We start from the raw sequence: 25295 nt of genomic DNA, 5'->3' as shown, positions 1-25295 counted from the left end.
TCAGTATATATACATATATACTTTTCAAAATATTGGAAGTCCTCTTCCATGCATAATATACACAAAGTCCCAGTGTATAACTGTATAAAAAATATCGTTGCAAGGTGATCTCATATATCTAACCTTGTCTCAACGTTTTTCTGAAAATCTTTGTCATTCAAAAGACAATTATTAATTAGATATAAGTTTAAAAGATGAGGTTACCAAATACCCCAATATACTTATATCTTTCCCAATACTACTTGAACTACCACCGTTCAAGTTATAATCAGTTTCAAAAGTTCATCACATAGATGAGACTACAAGACAAGATTTGAATAGATTCAATCTTTGAAATATTATTGAATGAAATAAAGTTACGAGATACTTTATTTAGTCCCGATATATATATATCCACATATATATATCTCTTAAACATTTCCTGGAACCTCTGTTATGTGAAGTATGAACAGAGTTCGAAACATCCAATGAATTTTTGGAAAGGAAAAGAAAACATTTGGCATAAACCCGATATCTTGCTGATCAGGCACAGATACCAATAAGTAACCTTTTCTACTGTAGATGGATGAATTCCTCACCGGTCATCACCCTGGTCATAATTAAGACCTCGCGCTCGACCGTACCCCGGCCCCTCACGCGTTGATGGACTGCCACCCAGCCACTTACACAATATTAGACCGTACCCCGGCCTGTCGCTTATGCCGACTCAATTAGATGGGCTTACTTCCCGAACATTGGGCAAGTAATCAATTCATTTACCAAATCTGCAACCTCGTTGCGAATATAAAATACACCACAGAGCCGGATTCCCCAGGTTTTGAGCGAGTATTTAAATCCCCTTTAAACAGGAAGATCTTAAATATAAAAATGAGTTTTGGGATCCGCTCTAACTTTTAAAAATCATTTTGAAGACTCGAAAACACTTTAAAGAGTGTTTGGAGTAAGACTGATTTAATGAAGTAAATCAGTCCCCAGAATATTAGAAAATATCTGAATATTATTAATTAAATAATATTCCCATAAAGAATAATCTTTATAAAAATAATTGAAGTAGAAGTATTAAATTTATACTTGAAACGAGTATTAAATAACCCAAGATATACTTATATGAAAGTATTATCTTTATTTGAATAATCGAAAATAAGTTTGATTATTTACACCTTATTCTTTAATAAAATAAAGAATATATCACAGCAAATAATCGGAGTCATAGATCCTCAAATGAATATTCAAATAATATTCAATAAATAAAATAAGCTGAGTCATAATACCTCGAATGAATATTATAAATAATATTCATTAAATAAAATAAAGGAGTCATACATCCTCAAATGAATATTCAAATAATATTCAATAAATAATATAAAAGAGTCATAAGCCCTCGAATGAATATTCAAATAATATTCAATAAATAAATAAAAGGAGTCATAAGTCCCCGAATGAATATTCAAAATAATATTCATTTAAATAAATAAAAGGAGTCATAAGTCCTCGAATGAATATTCAAATAATATTCAATAAATAATATAAAAGAGTCATAAGCCCTCGAATGAATATTCAAATAATATTCAATAAATAAAATAAAGTTTAGAGTTATCGAATAAACCTTATTCGATTAATAGTTTGGAAAACTATAACCATATATATATATATATATATATATATATATATATCCATATCCATATATACAAGATTACTCGGGATCCTCGACTCCCGGTTTTAGAAAATATTTTCACCTTTGGGTCCCTATACTAAGGGTATATGCAAGATACAACTATCCTCTAGCATAGGTATTATCAAATAACCAACAGATATAAATTTCAAGAATATGAAACAGGCATGCATATATACCATATCACATGCTACAATATATCGCAAGAATTTGCTAATAACAATCATGCACTATCGCAAGATAATGCATATACATATATTTACATCACAACAACAGTTATAACTGGTAGAAAACTTGCCTGAGCGACTGGGGGTTACGAATGGCTCGGGACGAGTCTGGTAACCTATAAACAACAAGTAAGTTGGAATTAAACCAAAATCACTTGTAAATCTATGCTTTAGCTAACTTAGACTCTAATGCTAGTTTTACGCTCACCGATTCGCTTAAGTCACTCGGGTACTCTCGGCTCCATCATTTTTAATAACTTAACCTTTACGAGTCTTAAAGCGATTCCTTCGTGAATGACTTACCAACTGCCTAACACACTTACCATAAATGTTTCATACATTAATTCACCCTTTTTGGTCTTTAACCTACATTTCAAAGTAAGGCGAGGGAAAAAGTTTCGTTCGCGAAACACCGTTACTTGAAACGGTCGTTTCTCCTAAACCGTAAATCGGAATCGAACGAACTACATATCAAAACGAAGCTCGTAACATGAACTATCTAAACATGACAATGGTCAAAACCTAGCAGTGAGTTCAAGGGTTCTGATGCTATGCACAAAAACAGTCCAAAGAACATCGGCCGTTACGACGGCTATGTTTACGCGATTTCCCAAATTTAAACCACTCGATACCAACCACAAATCAACCCCAAATCAATCATACAACAATCATCCATCCTTATCACATCATAACAACCCCAACAAATCCATATTAACCATTTATACTTATTCCTCACATGAACTAAAAGCTTTACTTAGGTTCTTTAACTAATTACCAAGATTTACAACTCCAACAATACAACAAAACCAACTAATCTCTACAAACTCAACCAAACTTCAACCAATCAAGCATCATGCCTCACATATGCTATATCAAACACATTCAATCCTAATTACTCAAAACTAAAGCTAGGGTTTGTAGTTTATACCTTCCTTGGAGAGTGGAGAATCAAGAGGATGGCTTGGAATCACCTTTAAAGCCCTTAACCAAGCTTAATCTAAACAAAACTTCAAGAACACAAATTTTAGTTCTTGAAAACACTATTCACCATCTTCTTTGATGATTTATAGAAAAAGATTGGCTTGGAATTAGAAGCTTAAACTTATAGGAAGTATGTAACTTAACTAGGAGGAGCTAGGATAATTACCTTGGAAAATAACAAGTGGAGGAGCTTGGACTTCCCATTTCTTAAGAAACCAACCGAGAGCTTCATGAACAAGCCTTGGTTGCTTTTGATTTTTGATGAAAATGGTTTTTTCTTGGCTTGGTTGCTTGGTTTTTGTGCTTGCTTTAGCAAATTACTACCTTGCCCTTGAATTTGTGTGGTTCTTATTCAACCACACCTCCTTCCTTCCTATGTCATGCTTACCTCATCCTCATGATGTCATCCTTCCTTCCTTGTCTTCTTTCTATTGGTTGGATGACATCATTCCCATTAATCCCTTTGATTAACTTCCTAATCGTTTGCCTAATGACCGCTGATCTGCTATACGGTTCGCTTAACTTTCGTTCTCGTTTTATCGTTTGAAGGATCATACCCGGGATCTTATTACTTAGGTTCCCTTAACCTTTCTCAATATATTAAATTCCTTCTATGATCCTCTTTTATAATCCTTTAATTTAAATCCTTTTTATCCTGTTACCTTATACTCAATTCTCTCCGTATATTGTGGATTTCCGGGAAAAACCAAAGTGTTCGGAATTGGATTCTGACGATCTTTACATACACTTATATACTCCATAGAGTACTAATAATATCCCATAAGATCAATAACAGAACCCCTACATAGCGTGACATGAAAAGTTTTCTCATTCAGCAAAAACACTATTCATAAGGGTTTCAAAATTTTCCAAAAATTGGGGTTATTACAGTCTCCCCTCCTTAAAAGGATTCCGTCCCGGAATCAGATAGAAAACAAATGGGGATACTTTCTTAGCATTACACTTTCTAACTCCCGAGTCAATTTTCCCACATTGTGGTCCTACCACCAGACTCTGCCTAGTTTAATAATCCTTCTCCTAAGCACTTGTTCTTTTTCACTCTATAACCCTTCCTGGTTGCTCCATACAGGTTACGTCGGGTTGCATATCTATGCGCTCATATGCCTCTATTTATCTGGCATCTAAATTACACTTCCTTAACATTGATACGTGAAACACGTTACGACCTGCTACATGTTCGGGGTTAGGGCTAGCTTCTATGCTAACTTCCCAACGTCTTAATATATCCAAGGGTCCAACAAATTGTAGACTTAGCTTTCCTTTCTTTCCGAACCTCATCAATCCTTTCCAAGGGATACCTATAACATTACTAGGTCCCCTATTTCATACTCTTTATCCTTTCGTGTCAAATCAACATACTTATCATGTCCATCTTGGGCTACTACCAGCCGTCCTCTGATTAGATCTATCATATCCTTGGTCTTTTGGACTACTGCGGGTCCGAGCATCTTGCGCTCTACAACTTCATCCTAACATAAGGGAGATCGACATTGTCTTCCCTCAAGGATCTCATAAGGCGACATCTCGATAATGATATATGATCTATTGTCGTAAGATAACTCAATCCGAATTAAGTGATCATTCCAAATTCTTTCAAGTCTATTGCACAGACTCTCATCATAGCTTTTAACATTAAAGCTTTTGCTTCTCAATACCCATTCTTTTCCAGTTCGTAATCGCTATCACCTTCCGTTCCTAATATTATACGGGTTATACTATTGCTCGCTAGCGTTCTATAACCTTTTAATAACCACGTCAACCTCAGTATCACGAATGTGTTCCCATTCCGCATACTACCACCACTTTATTACTCCTTTTTCAGTTGTTTCTATTTTCCAAAATTTGATCAATCAAATAGAAGTAAAGGAATTTGTTGAGAGATCACTATGATCATGAACACTTGTTATATCGCATAGTTAGTACAGAAGGTGGCCAGCCTTTAGTACTTGACAAGCAATTAAACAACATGTGGTATCCTACTAGGCTTCTATCACAAAGATAGATAGTCATTCGGCAATACCTCCCCTTCTGGAAGGGTTGTTCTTCTCAGCTTACATGAAATGAAAAGAAGAGAAAAGAACGAACTGAAGAGAATTGTATATATGAAAAAATATACAGCCACAAAATATCTGGCTTGGAACCTACCTCTGAACTATAGAGGTTTGTCATAGGAGAACAAAACATATATGTATTTATATCAACATCAAGTATTATAGCATCGCATTTCACGTGCCTAAATATTTTCTCTATCCCGTCCATCATTCTATGGACCCATGCTCTTCCTCGAGCTTATACACAATCACCTTTGAAACTCCCTCGACATCGAAAATCGAATCTGGGATCTCATTCTATACATCATCGCTACTAGAATTCTATGCTTGCACCGCAACCTTCCTCGTATAATAATACGACTCTCTATTGATAAGAAAGAATAATAATTCACTAGGTAGATACTCTACTTAATTAGTCTATCAATGATAACTTATACACTACCACGACCCGATTAGGGGTACTCAATCTCGACACCTATTCCAATACAACTCTCACGGTTGTAATCAGCTCGATACTCGCAGAATCATTGCTGCCTTACTATGGTCCACCACTGACCTACTGTCGTCATTCACATTCCATGAAATCTTAATAGCTAACCATACGGAGTCCATACATGTCGTATCTAATCCTTCTAAGGAGGTAACATAATCACCATTCATGATTCATGAAGAACACTCCTGATCCTGACATACATACATGACATGAAGCAAATAAAAGTGCAGAAGAGTTTCAATCAAAGCAACGATAGCAGGTTAATACCATTCTTAATCATATGCCTTCAATAGAAGACTTAACTCAAAGGTTTGTTTAGAGGACCTCCTAAGATAGATAGCCCGTTCATGGCGATTACGCGAATTAAACCTTTACCAACTACTATTACGGTCGGGTATTGCACAGTCATCAGAAGGAATGTCAATCTTCCAAACCATAATACAACCTTCACAGCTTTAACCATCATCACTGTATTCCTCTCGCACGAGCGCCTATAATTATCCTCTTACCTTTAAAGTGTCGGCCACCTCTTTGGCCTTTCCTGATAGTAAAATTTCCTTACAGTCAATTTCACATTAACCACCTCCAATAAATTTCTACCTTATTTCAATCACAGCTTATGTGAAAATGCTTTCCTTAAAATCTGATGAGTAAAAAAAAAAATCACCATTTTTTTTCCATAAGTTATTGCCTCAGTCTTTAGAGGTTAATCACTGTCAAGACTGACTCTCGATCATACTTAGAACATCTTCTATCTTAAGTCCTAATTTCCCTGAACAATTTTGACCATTACTGGTTCGATCCATACCTTCTCGTGGTTTAACACGTGCCTTACTTGGCATCAATATAATTACGTCATATTTCCTTTATCAATATTTTTATTCTTGAGAATTTCGAATATTTCCTTTCTCCTTGTAAAACCTCTAAGGTTATCCTTCAATCGTTCCTCCTGTATTCCCTAGATACAGGGCATATCACAATACCATTTACTAATAGTAGAACCATTGTCTATATACTTCTGAAGAATTTCTCCACTGATCCTTAAAGGTTATTATTACCTTAACCCTTTCCCAATCATACTGTCAAAACTCATACTGTCCCTATTAAGGGTGAAATGCCAACCTTTATGCATTCCCCTAGGATTCGTTTTAAGTTACCGATGTTCTATCCTTAATTCCACCTTTAAAAAAAAGTACAAGCATCCTTCCATGGATAAATAAAGTCATATATGCCTGATAAGGGTATCTTATTCAATCAGTTCCACCTCGATAGTCTATACCGAATTTCACAATAGCATCCTTATTCAAGTTAAGGTCAATCCACATGGCCTCCAAAAGATAACAATGGTCCTCCGCTTTTCTTTCCTGATTTGGTAATGATAACAAGGATGTTCTGGAAGATATTGGTCATGTTCAACGTGAACTTCTTCTTAATAATTCCTTATTTACTTTTGTTGTTTATCTCAACAGTCACCTCAATGTTGGGATATCTTTCATACCTGGCGTCTCCCTTTCTGGGTATCATGCCACCGGTCTTACATTTCTCATTCTTGAAGGTCACTTCCTTCATCCTATTTTCCTAGTTTCTTACTTCCTTGTCTCCTCAGTCTATCCGCGTCTCATTGTTTATCCTTCGAACTATCTCAATGTTTCCTCGAATCCTCCCAACTTAAAGGGGATAAAATATATGCATCTCTTATGCCTTCAATCATCAATTTAACTCATGGTGAATCACTCTCATCCGGACGATTACATACTTTTCTATTTCTATTATTAGGAGTCTTTAGGGTTTCCTCATACCCAACTCCCTTATCATTCCTCAAACTCTGTTGCCTTTTTATTCCTTTCCACTTCAATTCCTTTTTATTTTCCTTTCTCTTATCATTATTTCATGAACCAACACAACATAAGCATTGATTTCAAATATCCCGTTATTCTGGATTCGTGTCCTCAGAACGAATCTTGACAACTTTTACAACTTAAATTCACCATTCATCATACTCGTATGCCTTTGTTCTGGCTCTAAAGCTTTTACACTCTCTCTATAACCTCGGGAATTACTTTCCCAAAAACAATTGGCTGAACTTTAATCAGTTTATCATAACCTCTGGCTCCGTGCCTTTCTTGGTCTTTCACCAGCGGGTGGTCTCTCTCTTAGGAGGGTAAGTGATAAAAACAGTCTTTTGTGATTCGTCAATCATTTAGAATCTCAAATGATTCCTATATTTCCTTTAGCCAGGCTCTTGCCTCGACTGGGTCAGCTTGTTCCTTGGAACTCTGAGAGCTTAGCGATTTAAAGGTCCTGAAAGAATTTCTCACCGCACTGTCTCCTCAGGGTGGTGGTTGGGGATAATAGTCTAAGTTCTTTTTAGACAGGTCCATGAATTGCCGTATAGGAGTACCGTCTCGGGTCTCCTTTCCTTACTCGACTTTCTGTTTCCTTAGTATGAAACGTTTCATCCTACTCCCCATAATTGGGGTCATCTTTTAATTTAAAATCCTCATTTTCCACTCCATTATGTCATGGGTTCCTTCTATCTTGATGGCGACCTCCCTGACTATCACGTTCAGGGTTTGCTCTAAATCTTATTCCTCAAACTATGGCTCTCATCTAAGTTCTCATCCTTACGCTCTTGAACTTTCGGAACCCAAATTCTATAGGAATACCTCATTATTCCCTTATCATCTTTCTCGATATTAATCTTTTATCTAATTGTTGGCTCCCTGCCTTCATTCATAACTTTTTTCTGGCACAATATGATCTTTTCCAATAATTCGGGCTGTATTGCAATCTCAAACAGCTTTTCGGTACCGGCTCCGGTTACCTTCACTTCTATTTCCATTTTCTCAAAATCTCTTATAAACTCTCCAAAAGACATTATCATCTTGAGTCTCTCCTTTTTACTAAGGGCATCAGCCACCATATTGGCTTTCCCCGAATGATAAAGAATCTCCCAATCATTATTCTTGATTAGCTCTAACTGCCTCCTCTGGCATATGTTGAGCTCTTTCTACGTGAAAATGTACTAGAGCACTTATGGCTTAGGTAATTCTTGCACTTCTCTCCATACAAGTAGTGCCTCCAATCCTTAGGGTAAAACTATTGCCACGAGCCTAAGCTCATGAACGGGGATATCGAATTTCATATTACCTTAATTGTCTTGACATGTACGCGATTACCTTACCGTGCTGCATAAGCACGCACCCTAAGCCCTTGTGCGAAGCGTCACTATACTTCACAAAATCTCTTTTTCCATCCGGCAATGCCAGCATAAGGGCCATCACCAACCTCTGCTTCAGTTCTTGAAAGCTGTTCTCGCATTTCTCTGTCCATTCGAACTTCTCAGTCTTACGAGTAAGCCGCGTTAAATGGGCTACTATCTTTACAACTTGAACGAACCTCCGGTAGTGACCGGCCAATCCTACCTCTGGTAGTCGACCAAACCATGGTCATCAATTCATCAGTGGTCCTTTATCCAATCCTGTCAGGATCCTCCATGGGATCCTCCTCAACAACTATCCCTTCTAGGACAACATCCTCAACCGCTAAATCCTCAATATCAACATCATCCGGTCCTGCATTAGGACACTCTATCGGATCCACAATCCGATCTCCAATTAGTAATAAAATATCATCGCGATGTTGCTCCTCAACCTCAGGGTTCGGAGTCCCGCTACCATATATGATAACGAACTACGCTCCTATCACGATATTTATAAGGGTTCCCATAAGGGTTTTAACTGTCAGTACTACGTTAGGTAGCCCGACTATGAACTTGGCAAGAGTTCTTATTATCTTAGTGAACTTATTATCTTAACGTCCCATCATCTCTGAGGTTTATAACGCTTAGCTCTGATACCATTTCTGTAACACCCCCGGATCCGGGGTCGGGGATCCGGGTCGTCACGGTCTTTCTTTCCACAATATCACTTCACTTAATTAATAATAACCAACCTTATGCTGTGACCCCACACTAACATACACCACAACCCGTTATAGTCTCAGAGATGAAATTCAAATAAGTACAAGTCTTTGAATCCACAATTTAAAAGTTATTACAACCCGAAATGATTACTTGATAAATTTACAGTTAATTGCCATTATCTGCCACAAGTTATAATTATACATAATTGATTCTCAAAAGTAGATGGTCTGATCTACAATAGATCTACCTCTGCAGCTATAGCAGCTACATCATCAACGGGAAGACGCGGGACGCTTCCCACGCGCTTGCGCTGGGTCTGCTGGAGTCTGGCCATCTTTCCTAACTGTTGTTGTGTGATGAAGAAATAAAGCAAGGGTGAGCAGCAAGCCCACCAAAATAATATGTATAATGATTTACCATATATGAGCCTACTCATAATACTCATGAAAGTCTTGGTCAAAAGAAATGAACCAAGTTTGATATCTTAATGCGATGAAGTCGCAAAATATTCAGTATATATACATATATACTTTTCAAAATATTGGAAGTCCTCTTCCATGCATAATATACACAAAGTCCCAGTGTATAACTGTATAAAAAATATCGTTGCAAGGTGATCTCATATATCTAACCTTGTCTCAACGTTTTTCTGAAAATCTTTGTCATTCAAAAGACAATTATTAATTAGATATAAGTTTAAAAGATGAGGTTACCAAATACCCCAATATACTTATATCTTTCCCAATACTACTTGAACTACCACCGTTCAAGTTATAATCAGTTTCAAAAGTTCATCACATAGATGAGACTACAAGACAAGATTTGAATAGATTCAATCTTTGAAATATTATTGAATGAAATAAAGTTACGAGATACTTTATTTAGTCCCGATATATATATATCCACATATATATATCTCTTAAACATTTCCTGGAACCTCTGTTATGTGAAGTATGAACAGAGTTCGAAACATCCAATGAATTTTTGGAAAGGAAAAGAAAACATTTGGCATAAACCCGATATCTTGCTGATCAGGCACAGATACCAATAAGTAACCTTTTCTACTGTAGATGGATGAATTCCTCACCGGTCATCACCCTGGTCATAATTAAGACCTCGCGCTCGACCGTACCCCGGCCCCTCACGCGTTGATGGACTGCCACCCAGCCACTTACACAATATTAGACCGTACCCCGGCCTGTCGCTTATGCCGACTCAATTAGATGGGCTTACTTCCCGAACATTGGGCAAGTAATCAATTCATTTACCAAATCTGCAACCTCGTTGCGAATATAAAATACACCACAGAGCCGGATTCCCCAGGTTTTGAGCGAGTATTTAAATCCCCTTTAAACAGGAAGATCTTAAATATAAAAATGAGTTTTGGGATCCGCTCTAACTTTTAAAAATCATTTTGAAGACTCGAAAACACTTTAAAGAGTGTTTGGAGTAAGACTGATTTAATGAAGTAAATCAGTCCCCAGAATATTAGAAAATATCTGAATATTATTAATTAAATAATATTCCCATAAAGAATAATCTTTATAAAAATAATTGAAGTAGAAGTATTAAATTTATACTTGAAACGAGTATTAAATAACCCAAGATATACTTATATGAAAGTATTATCTTTATTTGAATAATCGAAAATAAGTTTGATTATTTACACCTTATTCTTTAATAAAATAAAGAATATATCACAGCAAATAATCGGAGTCATAGATCCTCAAATGAATATTCAAATAATATTCAATAAATAAAATAAGCTGAGTCATAATACCTCGAATGAATATTATAAATAATATTCATTAAATAAAATAAAGGAGTCATACATCCTCAAATGAATATTCAAATAATATTCAATAAATAATATAAAAGAGTCATAAGCCCTCGAATGAATATTCAAATAATATTCAATAAATAAATAAAAGGAGTCATAAGTCCCCGAATGAATATTCAAAATAATATTCATTTAAATAAATAAAAGGAGTCATAAGTCCTCGAATGAATATTCAAATAATATTCAATAAATAATATAAAAGAGTCATAAGCCCTCGAATGAATATTCAAATAATATTCAATAAATAAAATAAAGTTTAGAGTTATCGAATAAACCTTATTCGATTAATAGTTTGGAAAACTATAACCATATATATATATATAAATATATATATATATATATATATCCATATCCATATATACAAGATTACTCGGGATCCTCGACTCCCGGTTTTAGAAAATATTTTCACCTTTGGGTCCCTATACTAAGGGTATATGCAAGATACAACTATCCTCTAGCATAGGTATTATCAAATAACCAACAGATATAAATTTCAAGAATATGAAACAGGCATGCATATATACCATATCACATGCTACAATATATCGCAAGAATTTGCTAATAACAATCATGCACTATCGCAAGATAATGCATATACATATATTTACATCACAACAACAGTTATAACTGGTAGAAAACTTGCCTGAGCGACTGGGGGTTACGAATGGCTCGGGACGAGTCTGGTAACCTATAAACAACAAGTAAGTTGGAATTAAACCAAAATCACTTGTAAATCTATGCTTTAGCTAACTTAGACTCTAATGCTAGTTTTACGCTCACCGATTCGCTTAAGTCACTCGGGTACTCTCGGCTCCATCATTTTTAATAACTTAACCTTTACGAGTCTTAAAGCGATTCCTTCGTGAATGACTTACCAACTGCCTAACACACTTACCATAAATGTTTCATACATTAATTCACCCTTTTTGGTCTTTAACCTACATTTCAAAGTAAGGCGAGGGAAAAAGTTTCGTTCGCGAAACACCGTTACTTGAAACGGTCGTTTCTCCTAAACCGTAAATCGGAATCGAACGAACTACATATCAAAACGAAGCTCGTAACATGAACTATCTAAACATGACAATGGTCAAAACCTAGCAGTGAGTTCAAGGGTTCTGATGCTATGCACAAAAACAGTCCAAAGAACATCGGCCGTTACGACGGCTATGTTTACGCGATTTCCCAAATTTAAACCACTCGATACCAACCACAAATCAACCCCAAATCAATCATACAACAATCATCCATCCTTATCACATCATAACAACCCCAACAAATCCATATTAACCATTTATACTTATTCCTCACATGAACTAAAAGCTTTACTTAGGTTCTTTAACTAATTACCAAGATTTACAACTCCAACAATACAACAAAACCAACTAATCTCTACAAACTCAACCAAACTTCAACCAATCAAGCATCATGCCTCACATATGCTATATCAAACACATTCAATCCTAATTACTCAAAACTAAAGCTAGGGTTTGTAGTTTATACCTTCCTTGGAGAGTGGAGAATCAAGAGGATGGCTTGGAATCACCTTTAAAGCCCTTAACCAAGCTTAATCTAAACAAAACTTCAAGAACACAAATTTTAGTTCTTGAAAACACTATTCACCATCTTCTTTGATGATTTATAGAAAAAGATTGGCTTGGAATTAGAAGCTTAAACTTATAGGAAGTATGTAACTTAACTAGGAGGAGCTAGGATAATTACCTTGGAAAATAACAAGTGGAGGAGCTTGGACTTCCCATTTCTTAAGAAACCAACCGAGAGCTTCATGAACAAGCCTTGGTTGCTTTTGATTTTTGATGAAAATGGTTTTTTCTTGGCTTGGTTGCTTGGTTTTTTGTGCTTGCTTTAGCAAATTACTACCTTGCCCTTGAATTTGTGTGGTTCTTATTCAACCACACCTCCTTCCTTCCTATGTCATGCTTACCTCATCCTCATGATGTCATCCTTCCTTCCTTGTCTTCTTTCTATTGGTTGGATGACATCATTCCCATTAATCCCTTTGATTAACTTCCTAATCATTTGCCTAATGACCGCTGATCTGCTATACGGTTCGCTTAACTTTCGTTCTCGTTTTATCGTTTGAAGGATCATACCCGGGATCTTATTACTTAGGTTCCCTTAACCTTTCTCAATATGTTAAATTCCTTCTATGATCCTCTTTTATAATCCTTTAATTTAAATCCTTTTTATCCTGTTACCTTATACTCAATTCTCTCCGTATATTGTGGATTTCCGGGAAAAACCAAAGTGTTCGGAATTGGATTCTGACGATCTTTACATACACTTATATACTCCATAGAGTACTAATAATATCCCATAAGATCAATAACAGAACCCCTACATAGCGTGGCATGAAAAGTTTTCTCATTCAGCAAAAACACTATTCATAAGGGTTTCAAAATTTTCCAAAAATTGGGGTTATTACAGCTGCTTCTAATAAGCCACCTACTGCGAGGACTTTCAACATGACAGTCCAGGATGCTATGAAAGATTCAGATGTGATAGCAGGTACCCTTTCTCTAAATTCAGTCAGTGCAAATGTTTTATTTGATTCGGGAGCAACTAAATCTTTCTATCAAAGGACTTTGCGCGTAAGTTAAGACTTAAGGCTGAACCCTTGATAGAACCCTTGCAAGTAGAAATAGCCAATCATGAAATTATTCCTGTTAACCAGATTCACCCCGCCTGTGAGATAGGCATAGGGGAGCAATCCTTTAGTGTTGATCTGATTCCTTTTAAATTAGGGGAGTTTGATGTAATTTTGGGAATGGACTGGCTATCTAGCAATGATGCTCAGATAGACTGTAAAGGGAAGAAAGTTAAGCTAAATGTCCCAGGGAAGAAAGAAGTTATATTTAGAGGAAAGAGGCAGACGCAGAAATTTTTGACCATGGCCCAGGCTAAAAGGATGCTACGAAAAGGAAATGAGGCCTACCTAGCCTATGTGGTGGACACGCAGAAGGAGGTGCCCAACTTACAAGATATTCCAGTAGTCAACGAATTTGAAGATGTATTCCACAAGACCTTCCGGGATTACCACCCGATAGAGTGATTGAATTTGCTATTGAGTTGGCCCCAGGGACGGCGCCAGTTTCAAAAGCACCTTACCGGTTAGCCCCGTTAGAAATGAAGGAATTAGCTATCCAATTGCAGGAACTCTTGGATAAGGGTATGATAAGACCCAGTGTGTCTCCATGGGGAGCACCAGTTTTATTTGTTAAGAAGAAAGATGGGAGCATGAGGCTGTGCATAGACTATCGAGAGTTGAACAAGCTAACCATAAAGAACAGGTACCCATTACCTAGAATAGACGATCTGTTCGACCAGCTAAAGGATGCTGTTTATTTTTCCAAGATCGACCTGAGAACTGGATATCACCAACTAAAGATTAAACCCGAAGATATTTCCAAGACGGCGTTCCGTACCAGGTATGGGCATTATGAGTTCTTGGTAATGTCCTTTGGATTAACCAACGCCCCAGCGGCTTTCATGGATTTAATGAATAGAGTATTTAAGAAGTACTTGGACAAATGTGTGATAGTTTTTATCGATGATATTTTGATCTACTCAAGGACTGAGACAGAACATGCAGAGCATTTGAGGATAGCTCTAGGAATACTCAGAGAGGAGCAGTTGTATGCCAAATTCTCGAAGTGTGAATTCTGGCGGAATGAAGTACAGTTTTTAGGACATGTGATCAATAAAGAAGGAGTATTGGTCGACCCCTCCAAGATAGAGGCGGTCTCAAATTGGGAAAGGCCAACCACACCCACAGAGGTAAGGAGTTTTATAGGATTGGCCGGCTACTATCGTAGATTTGTACAGGACTTTGCGAAGATCACAGGCCCTTTGACACGACTTACTCGTAAGACAGAGAAGTTTGAATGGACGGAGAAATGCGAGAACAGTTTTCAGGAATTAAAGAAAAGGTTGATAACGGCTCCGGTATTGGCATTGCCGGACGGAAAAGGAGATTTTGTGATATATAGTGACGCGTCGCACAAAGGATTAGGGTGTGTGCTTATGCAGCACGGGAAAGTGATTGCGTATGCGTCGAGACAACTGAAGGAATACGAGGTTAGATATCCTACTCATGACCTTGAACTCGCGGCAATAGTATTTGCCTTAAAAATTTGGAGGCACTACTTGTATGGAGAGAAGTGCGAGATTTTCACAGACCATAAGAGCCTCAAGTACATATTTACGCAGAAAGAGCTCAACATGCGCCAGAGGAGATGGTTAGAACTAATCAAGGACTATGATTGTGAGATTCTCTATCATCCAGGGAAAGCCAATGTGGTGGCTGATGCCCTTAGTAGAAAGGAAAGACTCAGAATGATAACGACTTCGGAAGAATTGATAAGGGATTTTGAGAGAATGGAAATAGAAGTAAAGGTAATCGGAACCGGAACTGAAAAGCTTTTTGAGATCTCAATGCAGCCAGAGTTATTGGAAAAGATCAGATTGTGCCAGGAGAAAATAATGAATGAAGGCAGAGAGTCAATGACTGGAGAGGAGATCCATACTGAGAAAGATGATAAAGGGATAATGAGGTACTCCTACCGGATTTGGGTTCCGAATGTTCAAGAGCTTAAAAATGAGATATTGGATGAAAGCCATAGTTCAAGGTATTCCATTCACCCCGGAAGTACCAAGATGTATAGGGATTTGAAGGAATATTACTGGTGGCCCAACATGAAGAGGGACGTAGCAGAATGGGTAAACAAATGTTTGACTTGCCAAAGGGTAAAAACAGAGCACCAGAGACCCAGTGGACTCTTACGACCCCTGGAGATTCCCGAATGGAAATGGGAACAGATAGCGATGGATTTTGTTGTAGGCTTGCCAAGGACGAAAGCCAATCACGACGCCATTTGGGTAATTATAGACCGACTGACAAAGTCAGCTCATTTCATTCCTATCAATGAGAGATACACAGTCGATAGACTGGTGGACATTTACCTGAAGGAAATAGTGACGCAACATGGAGTCCCAGCGTCCATTGTCTCAGACCGAGACCCCAGGTTCAACTCCAGATTTTGGAGGAGCTTTCAGGAATGTGCGGGAACCAAGTTAAATATGAGTACCGCGTATCATCCCCAGACGGATGGGCAGAGTGAAAGGACCATCCAGACACTAGAGGATATGTTGAGAGTCTGTGCAATAGACTTTAAAGGGAGTTGGGATGATCACTTGCCGTTGATCGAGTTTTCTTATAACAATAGCTTTCATGCTAGCATCGAAATGCCGCCTTATGAGTCCCTGTACGGAAGAAGGTGTCGATCTCCCTTATACTGGAATGAAGTAGGAGAGCGGAAGATGCTCGGACCCGAAATGGTCCAAAGGACCAAAGATATAGTGGATCTTATCAGAGGGCGACTTGTAGCAGCCCAAGACAGACAGAAGAAATATGCAGACCTAGCCCGAAAGGACAAGGAATATGAAGTAGGGGACTTAGTACTGCTAAAGGTATCCCCTTGGAAGGGATTAATGAGGTTCGGAAAGAAAGGAAAACTAAGCCCAAGATACATTGGACCTTTTGAGATATTAAGACGGATTGGAAAGTTAGCTTACGAGCTAGCCTTGCCCCCTAATTTGCAACAAGTTCATAATGTGTTCCATGTGTCAAAGCTAAGGAAGTATCATCGGGATGCCAGACACATAGTGGAGTACGAGCAGGTGGATATGCAGCCAGATCTAACTTACGTGGAGAAACCAGTAAGGATTATAGATAAGACGGAGCAGGTGCTTCGGAACAAAGTGATCAAGCTAGTCAGAGTACTATGGCAGAATCATAATGTGGAAGAATCAACTTGGGAACTAGAGAGCACAATGCTAGAAAAGTACCCCCATTTGTTTTCTGTTTGATTCCGCGACGGAATCCTTTTAAGGAGGGGAGACTGTAATAACCCCCAAAATTTTCAACTTTTTGTAACCCTGGTGAATAGTGTTTTAGCTGAATGAGAAAACTTTTCATGCCACACTATGTAGGGGTTCTGTTATGGATATTCTGGGATATTATTAGTACTCTATGTGGTATATAAGTGTATGTAAAGATCGTCGGAATCCAATTTCCGAACACTTGGATTTTTCCCTGAAAATCCACTAGATACGGAGAGAATTGAGTATAAGGTAACAGGATAAAAGGATTTAAATTAAAGGATTATAATAGTGGATCATAAAAAGGAATATAATGTATTGAGAAAGGTTAAGGGAACCTAAGTAATAAGATCCCGGGTATGATCCTTCAAACGATAAACGAAAACAAAAGTTAAGCGAACCGTATAACAGATCAGCGGTCATTAGGCAAACAATTAGGAAGTTAATCAAAGGGATTAGTGGGGATGATGTCATCCAACCAATAGAAAGAGGACAAGGAGGGGAGGATGACATCATGAGGATGACACAAGCATGACATGGGAAGGAAGGAGGTGTGGTGGCTTTTTAACCACACAAATTCAAGGGCAACAAGGTAATTGACTAAATCAAACACAAAAACAAATCAACCAAGCCAAGCAAAATCATTTTTTCATCAAAATCAAAAAGAACCAAGGCTTGTTCTTGAAGAGCTCTCGGCTTTTTACTATTCAAAAGAGCAAGAAATTCAAAATCAAAGATCCAAGCTTCCTAAATTGGTGAGTTAATTCCCTAATCATCTTCATGCTTAGTTAGGAGCTATATCATGAGTTTAAGCCATCAATTCCTTCTCCATCTTCTTCATTTAATCAAAGAAGAAGACTATGAATAGTGTTTTCAAGTTTTTAACTTGAAGTTTTTCTTGTTTTCCTTGAAGATCCAAGCATTCCTAAGACTTCTCAAAGCTTCTTAAGGCTTCCTAGCTCCTCCCACCACTTCAAGGAAGGTATACCATCTCCAAACCCTAGATTCCTATGTATTATAAGATGATTTTGATTAGTAGGATGATATTGTAGCTTGTTGTTGTGATTAGAGTTTGGGAATTGAAATGGTAGTGAAATGGAATGGTAAATGTTGTGGTTTTGATTAAAAGAACTTAAGTATGGTTAAAGTTAAGCTTAGGCATAAGTATGAATGTTAAAATTGAATTGGTTGGGGTTGTTATGATGTGATAAGGATGGATGTTGGTTGTATGTTGGATTTGAGGTTGAATTGGGAGGGTTTTGAATGGTTTAAAATATTGGAAATCGCGTAAACATAGCCGTCGTAACGTCCGATTTTCTTTGGACTGGTTTTGTGCATAGCATTAGGACCCGAGAACCCCCTGCTAGATTATGACCACTGCCATGTTTAGATAGCTCATGTCACGAGCTTCGTTTTGATATGTAGTTCGTTCGATTCCGATGCACGGTTTAGGAGAAATGACCGTTTCAAGTAACGGCGTTTCGCGAACAAAACTTTTTCCCTCGCCTTACTTGAAACATAGGTTAAAGACCAAAAAGAGTTAATTAATGCATGAAACATTTATGGTAAGTGTGTTAGGCAGTTGGTAAGACACTCGCGAAGGAATCGCCTTAAAACTCGTAAAAGTTAAATTATTAAAAATGGTGGAGCCGAGGGTACCCGGGTGACTTAAGCAAATCAGTAAGCGCAAAACAAGCGTTAGAGTCTAAGTTAGTTAAAGAATAGATTTACAAGTGACTTTGGTTTAATTCCAACTTACTTGTTGTTTATAGGTTACCAGACTCGTCCCGAGCCTTTTATCACCCCAAGTCGCTCAGGCAAGTTTTTCTACCCGTTATACTGTTGTTGTAATGTATATGTGTATATGCATTATCTTGCGATAGATGCATGTTGGTTATTAGCAAATATTGTTATATATTGAAGCATGCTACTATGGTATATATATATGCATGCCTGTTTCGTATTCTTTCCATATATAATTGTTGATAATACCTATGCTAGAGGATAGCGGTAATTTGCATATATCCTTAGTATAGGGACCCAAAGGTGAAAATATTTTCTAAAATCGGGAGTCGAGGATCCTGAGTAGATTTTGTATATATGGATATAAATATATATATATATATACTTATATATATATATGGTCATAGTTTTCAAAACTATTAATCGAATAAGGTTTATTCGATAACTTTAACTTTATTTTATTATTGAATATTATTTCGAATATTATTCGAAGGCTTATGACTCTTTTATATTATTTATTGAATATTATTTGAATATTCATTCGAGGGCTTATGACTCAGTTTATATTATTAATGAATATTTTTGAATATTCATTTGAGGATCTATGACTCCGATTATTTGCTAAGATTTGTTCTTTATTTTATTAAAGAATAAGGTGTAAATAATCAAACTTATTTTTGATTATTCAAATAAAGATAGTACTTTCATATAAGTATATCTTTGGTTATTTAATACTCGTTTCAAGTATAAGTTTTAATACTTCTACTTCAATTATTTTTATAAAGATTATTCTTTATGGGAATATTATTTAAATAATAATATTCAGTCATTTTCTAAATATTCTGGGGACTGATTTACTTCATTAAATCAGCTTTACTCCAAACACTCTATAAAGTGTTTTCGAGTCTTCAAAATGATTTTTAAAAGTTAGAGCGGATCCCAAAACTCATTTTTATATTTAAGATCTTCCTTTTTAAGGGGATTTAAATACTCGCTCAAAACCTGAGGGATCCGGCTCTGTGGTGTATTTTATATTCGCAACACGGTTGCAGTTTTGGTAAATGAATTGATTACTTACCCAACGTTCGGGAAGTAAGTCCATCTATTAAGTCGGAATAAGCAACATGGGCTCAGTGGGCGTCCATGATAGTGTAAGCGGCTCAGTGGGAGTCCATCAAATGCATAAGTGGCTGAGTGGCAGTCCAGCATAAGGTCCTATTACGACCAGGGTGATGACCAGTGGGGAATTCGTCCATCTACTAGTAGAAAAGGTTAATTATGGGTATCTTTGCCTGATCAGCAAGATATCTGGTTTATGCCAAAATTCTTTTCCTTTCCAAATTTATTGGATATTTCAAACTCTGTTCATACTTTACATGACAGAGGTTTTCAGGAAATTGTATAAAGAAGATGTATATGTGGATATATATATATATATATATATATATATATATATCAGAACTTAATGAAGTATATCATGACTTCATTTCCTTTAATAATATTTCAAAGATTTAATCTATTCAAATCTTGTCTTGTAGTCTCATCTATGTGATTAACTGTTGAAAACTCTTAATACTTTGAACAGTGGTAGTTCAAGTAGCTTTATAAATGATATAAGTATAGTGAAGTATTTGGTAACTTCATCCCTTGTTTTACTTATATCTAGTAAGTAATTATCTTACACTTGATAAAAGATTCTAGTAAGTATCCATTTAGATACTTATATTATTGTTATCACTACATATTATCTTGCGAGCTGTCAGGCTCACTCTTGCTTTATTTCTTCATCACACAACAACAGTTAGGAAAGATGGCCAGACTCCAACAGACCCAGCGCAAGCGCGTGGGAAGCGTCCCGCGTCTTCCCGATGATGTTGTAGCTGCTATAGCTGCAGAGGTAGATCTATTGTAGATCAGACCATCTACTTTTGAGAATCAATTATGTATAATTATAACTTGTGGCAGATAATGGCAATTAACTGTAAATTATCAAGTAATCGTTTTGGGTTGTAATAACTTTTAAATTGTGGATTCAAAGACTTGTACTTATTTCAATTTCATCTCTGAGACTATAACGGGTTGTGGTGTGTGTTAGTGTGGGGTCACATCATAAGGTTATTTTTATTAATTAAGTGAAGTGATATTGTGGAAAGAAAGACCGTGACGACCCGGATCCCCGACCCCGGATCTGGGGGTGTTACACTTAACAATCAAAGTTCAATTCAAGCTTAATCATTCAAACAACTACTCATCCATCCAAACCATCCCAAAATTCAAGCAAACAAACTTAGTACTTAAAGGTCCAGAAGTTTTATACCTTTATTTGTGAGTGGAAAGTTGCTAGGAAGCCTTAAAACCTTGATTAATCCTTATACAAGTTTGGATCTCACAAACAATCAAGAAAACACAAAGTTAGATTTTGAAGTTTCTAAAAGTCTGATTGAAATAACTGTAAAAATGAGGGTCTTACCATGCTTATTTGGACGAGACTTTGAACAAGAGTTGTAGGCCATCTCAATACCTTTCGAAAGAGCTATATAACATAATATTTGAGTGAGTATTGAAGGAGATATGGCAGTTTGAAGTTGCTGCTCTGGTTTTGGCCGATAACAAGGGGAGAAATGAAAAAATGAAGAATGCTTCTTGTTTGTCTTGGAAAATGAAATTAATTGCTTGGTTGCAAATTAACATAGGTAATTTAGGTGTTAAAAAATGTTGATGGGAATTAATCTTGAACAAATATCTTCCTCCTTGATGACATCATCCATCATGCATCACTTTCTTGCCATGTGTCAATCCCTTGTGGTTTGATGATGTCATAATCCTTGGCTTCTTGTACAAGTTTGTCTCTTGGTCGCTTATTTGTTTTACGTTCGATTAACTCTCGTTCTCGTTAATAGTTTGAGGGATCATATCTATTACTTGGGCTTCCCTGAACCTTTATTAATATCTTATATTCCTTTAATGATCCTCTGCTATAATCCTTAAATAAAAAATCCTTTTAATTATGTACCTTATCCTTAATCCTTTCGGTATCTGGTAGATTTTCGGGAAAAACCAAAGTGTTCGAATCCGAATTCTGATGACCTTTACATACACTTATTTAATTTATGAAATACTAATACGATCTCAGAATTTCCATAAGAGTACTCCTATATATTGTGGTTTGATAATTTTCCTTAATCGCATCATCAACAAAAAGTTACTATTCATCGAGGTTTCAAATATTTCCAAAAAATTGGGGTCATTACATCAATCTTATCTAAAAGAAAGCTATTGTGAAACATCTTCATGTGTTTGGAAGCAAGTGTTATGTTTTGAAAGACAACTCTGAATATGTGGAAAAATTTGACTCTAAAGTTTTTGAAGCAATTTTTATGGGATATTCATTGGAGAGAACTGCCTACAAAGTCTATGTGCTTGAACAAAAGAAAATTATGGAAAGCACAATTGTAACTTTTATGATGACAGTGTCCAGGCTGGAATGCCTTAATGAAATGAAGCTGAGGCTCTTAAATTTGAAAATCTACACATTGACAGTGATTTTGATGATGAAAGTTGAAGTCAATACAAATCACAGAATGGATGAAGATAAACTGAACAAGTGAATCATGAGAATGGAAGTCTTCTTCTTCTGCAAGTCAAAGGGGATAAAGAGAAGAAGGTTTTGCAGTCACAAACTCACAACAGGAAGTAGGATATGAGTCACACAAAAGAAGCTATGATTTGTGATCCAACTATTGGAGTGAGACTAGAAGTGTAACTGCAAATGAATGTCTTCATGCATGTTTTCTTTCACAAGTTGATCCCAAGAAAACTGAGGAAGCTCTACTTGATCCTGATTGGATATCTGCTATGCAAGAGGAGCTAAATCAATTTGAAAGAAACAAAGTTTGGGAATTGGTTCCTGCACCAAAGAATAGAAGTGTAATTGGAACAAAGTAGGTGTTCAAGAACAAAATGGATGAAAATGGGATTTTCACTAGAAACAAAGCAAGATTGGTTGCAAAAGGCTACTTACTCACAGGAGGAAGGATTTGACTATGATAAAACTTTTGCTCCAGTTACAAGACTAAAAGCAATAAGGATCTTTCTTGCATTTGTTGCACACTCAAACTTTAAGTTGTATCAAATGGATGTGAAGAGTGCATTCCTAATGGTGAGTTGGAAGAAGAAGTTAATGTGCAACAACCGCCTGGTTTTGAAGATCCAGAATTTCCTAACTTTGTGTATAAGCTACTCAAGGCTCTCTATAGACTAATGCAAGCACATAGAGCTTGGTATGACACACTGTCAGAATTTTTATTTAAACATGGATTCACTAGAGGCACAATTGACAAGACTCTCTTCTATAAGCAGCATGGTGATTATATGATCCTAGTTCAGATTTATGTGGATGATATCATATTTGGATCTACTAATGAAAAACTATGTCAAAGATTCTCAAAGCTCATGCAGAGTGAATATGAAATGAGTATGATGGGAGAACTTAGTTACTTTCTTGGACTTCAAGTCATTCATAGAAGTGATATTTTCATCAACCAAACTAAGTATGTCAAGGATTTATTGAAGAAGTTTGGCATGGTTGATGTTCACCTGCATCTACACCTATATCTATAGCTACTAAGTTGGATGAAGATAAGAAAGGGAAATGTGTAGACATTTCAGGTTATAGAGGAATGATTGGATCTTTGCTGTATTTAACTGCTAGTAGACCAGACATTATATTTGTAACATGTCTGTGTGCAAGATTTCAAGCCAATCAAAAGGAATCACATTTGATGGTTGTGAAGATAATTTTCAGATATTTAAAAGGGATTCCAAACTTGGGATTATGGTATCCTAAGGGAACAGGTTTTGAAGCTATTGGATACACAGATGCAGATTTTGCTGGATGCAGGATAGACATTAAGAGTAATAGTGGAAGATGTCAGTTTCTTGGACAAAGACTTGTATCCTGGTATAACAAGAAATAACAATCTGTGTCAACTTCCACAGCTGAGGCTGAATACAGCTGCTGGAAGTTGCTGTACTCAAGTGCTTTGGATTATAAATCAGCTAATGGACTATGGCCTAGTGTTACACAAAGTTCCAATTATGGTGACAATACTAGTGCTATATCTATTGTGGCTAATCCAGTTAATCATTCTAGAACAAAGCACATTGATGTAAGGTACCATTTTATTAGAGAACATGCTGCAAATGGTACCATTGAGATTGTATTTGTTCCAACAGAAAAATAATTAGCTGACATTTTTACTAAACCTTTGGATGAAGCAACTTTCACTAGACTTGTAGGTGAAATTGGGATGCTAAATTCTTCATCCTAAAGGCAAGAACTCAGATAATATTTTGCAGCAGATTAATTTCTAGTAAATCAAAATTAATTTGATTTAATTGGAAATTAACTGGAATATGAGTTATAAATATTTCAGAAATCTTTACATATTTATTTTTCAAAATTCAAATTTAGCTTGGAATTTTTTAATTCTAAGAAAACTATCTACGTGTTATTTTACATTTTCAATATGTGAAATTAGCACAAGACAGAGTCAAAAAGAACAAAAGTATTTAGAGAACTGAGTTCTCGATAAGTCTAATTGACTTCTCGACAAGCCATTTTAAGACTTCTCGAGTGAGTTCTAAGTCATTTTTCTGACTTCTCGACAAGCTTTATTATGACTTATAAATAAGTCATTGTAGAGTTCTCTATAAGTGATAACTCACAGAGTTCTCTACGAGTATATATTTTAGACTTATCAATAATTCAGAACTGAGATAATTTAATTTAATAAATTATTTTAGTAAAATACTTTTGACAAAATCTTTCTGATTTTATTTGATTTATTCAAATAAAATTGGAAACATTCAGTCCACTCTGGATAAACTTGGTATTTATTGGACATCTCGACAAGTCATTTTTTAGTTCTTGATAAGAGTCAGGAAAATGACATATTGATATGTATCTACTCTCTCAATATGACTTCTCGATAAGAAAATTCCAAACGTCCATTTTAGTTCCCGATAAGTCATTTACCTTTTACTATAAATACCCACACATCTCGATATACACCTCTTTACGCATTCGAGATCTCTAAGTGACCTAATTTTTTCAATTTTCAACCGCTCTCTCTCGTTTCAAACTCTTTATCTCTATTTTTTCTACCCACTCAATTTTACTCCTCTACAATGGCACTAAACAATGTTAGAGTTGCTATCTCCAAGGATGGAACCAACTATCTCGCCTTTACAAATGCTAATCAAGCTCCTGACAGTTTTAAGGGTTTGTTAGGTTTTGTCTGAACTTATCTTGCAGGAGCTCTAACTGCTAACCCAATCCTTTACTTGGATGTTCTGCATGAATTCTGGACAATAGCTGTGGTGAGAACAGTTGTGCATGACAACTCTTTCTCCATGGTGGAGAAATGTTCAATTGGAGGCCAA

The sequence above is a fragment of the Apium graveolens genome, chromosome 1 (assembly GCF_009905375.1).
Source record: "Apium graveolens cultivar Ventura chromosome 1, ASM990537v1, whole genome shotgun sequence".
Lineage (NCBI taxonomy): Eukaryota > Viridiplantae > Streptophyta > Magnoliopsida > Apiales > Apiaceae > Apium > Apium graveolens.
This window is presented reverse-complemented; position numbering follows the sequence as displayed.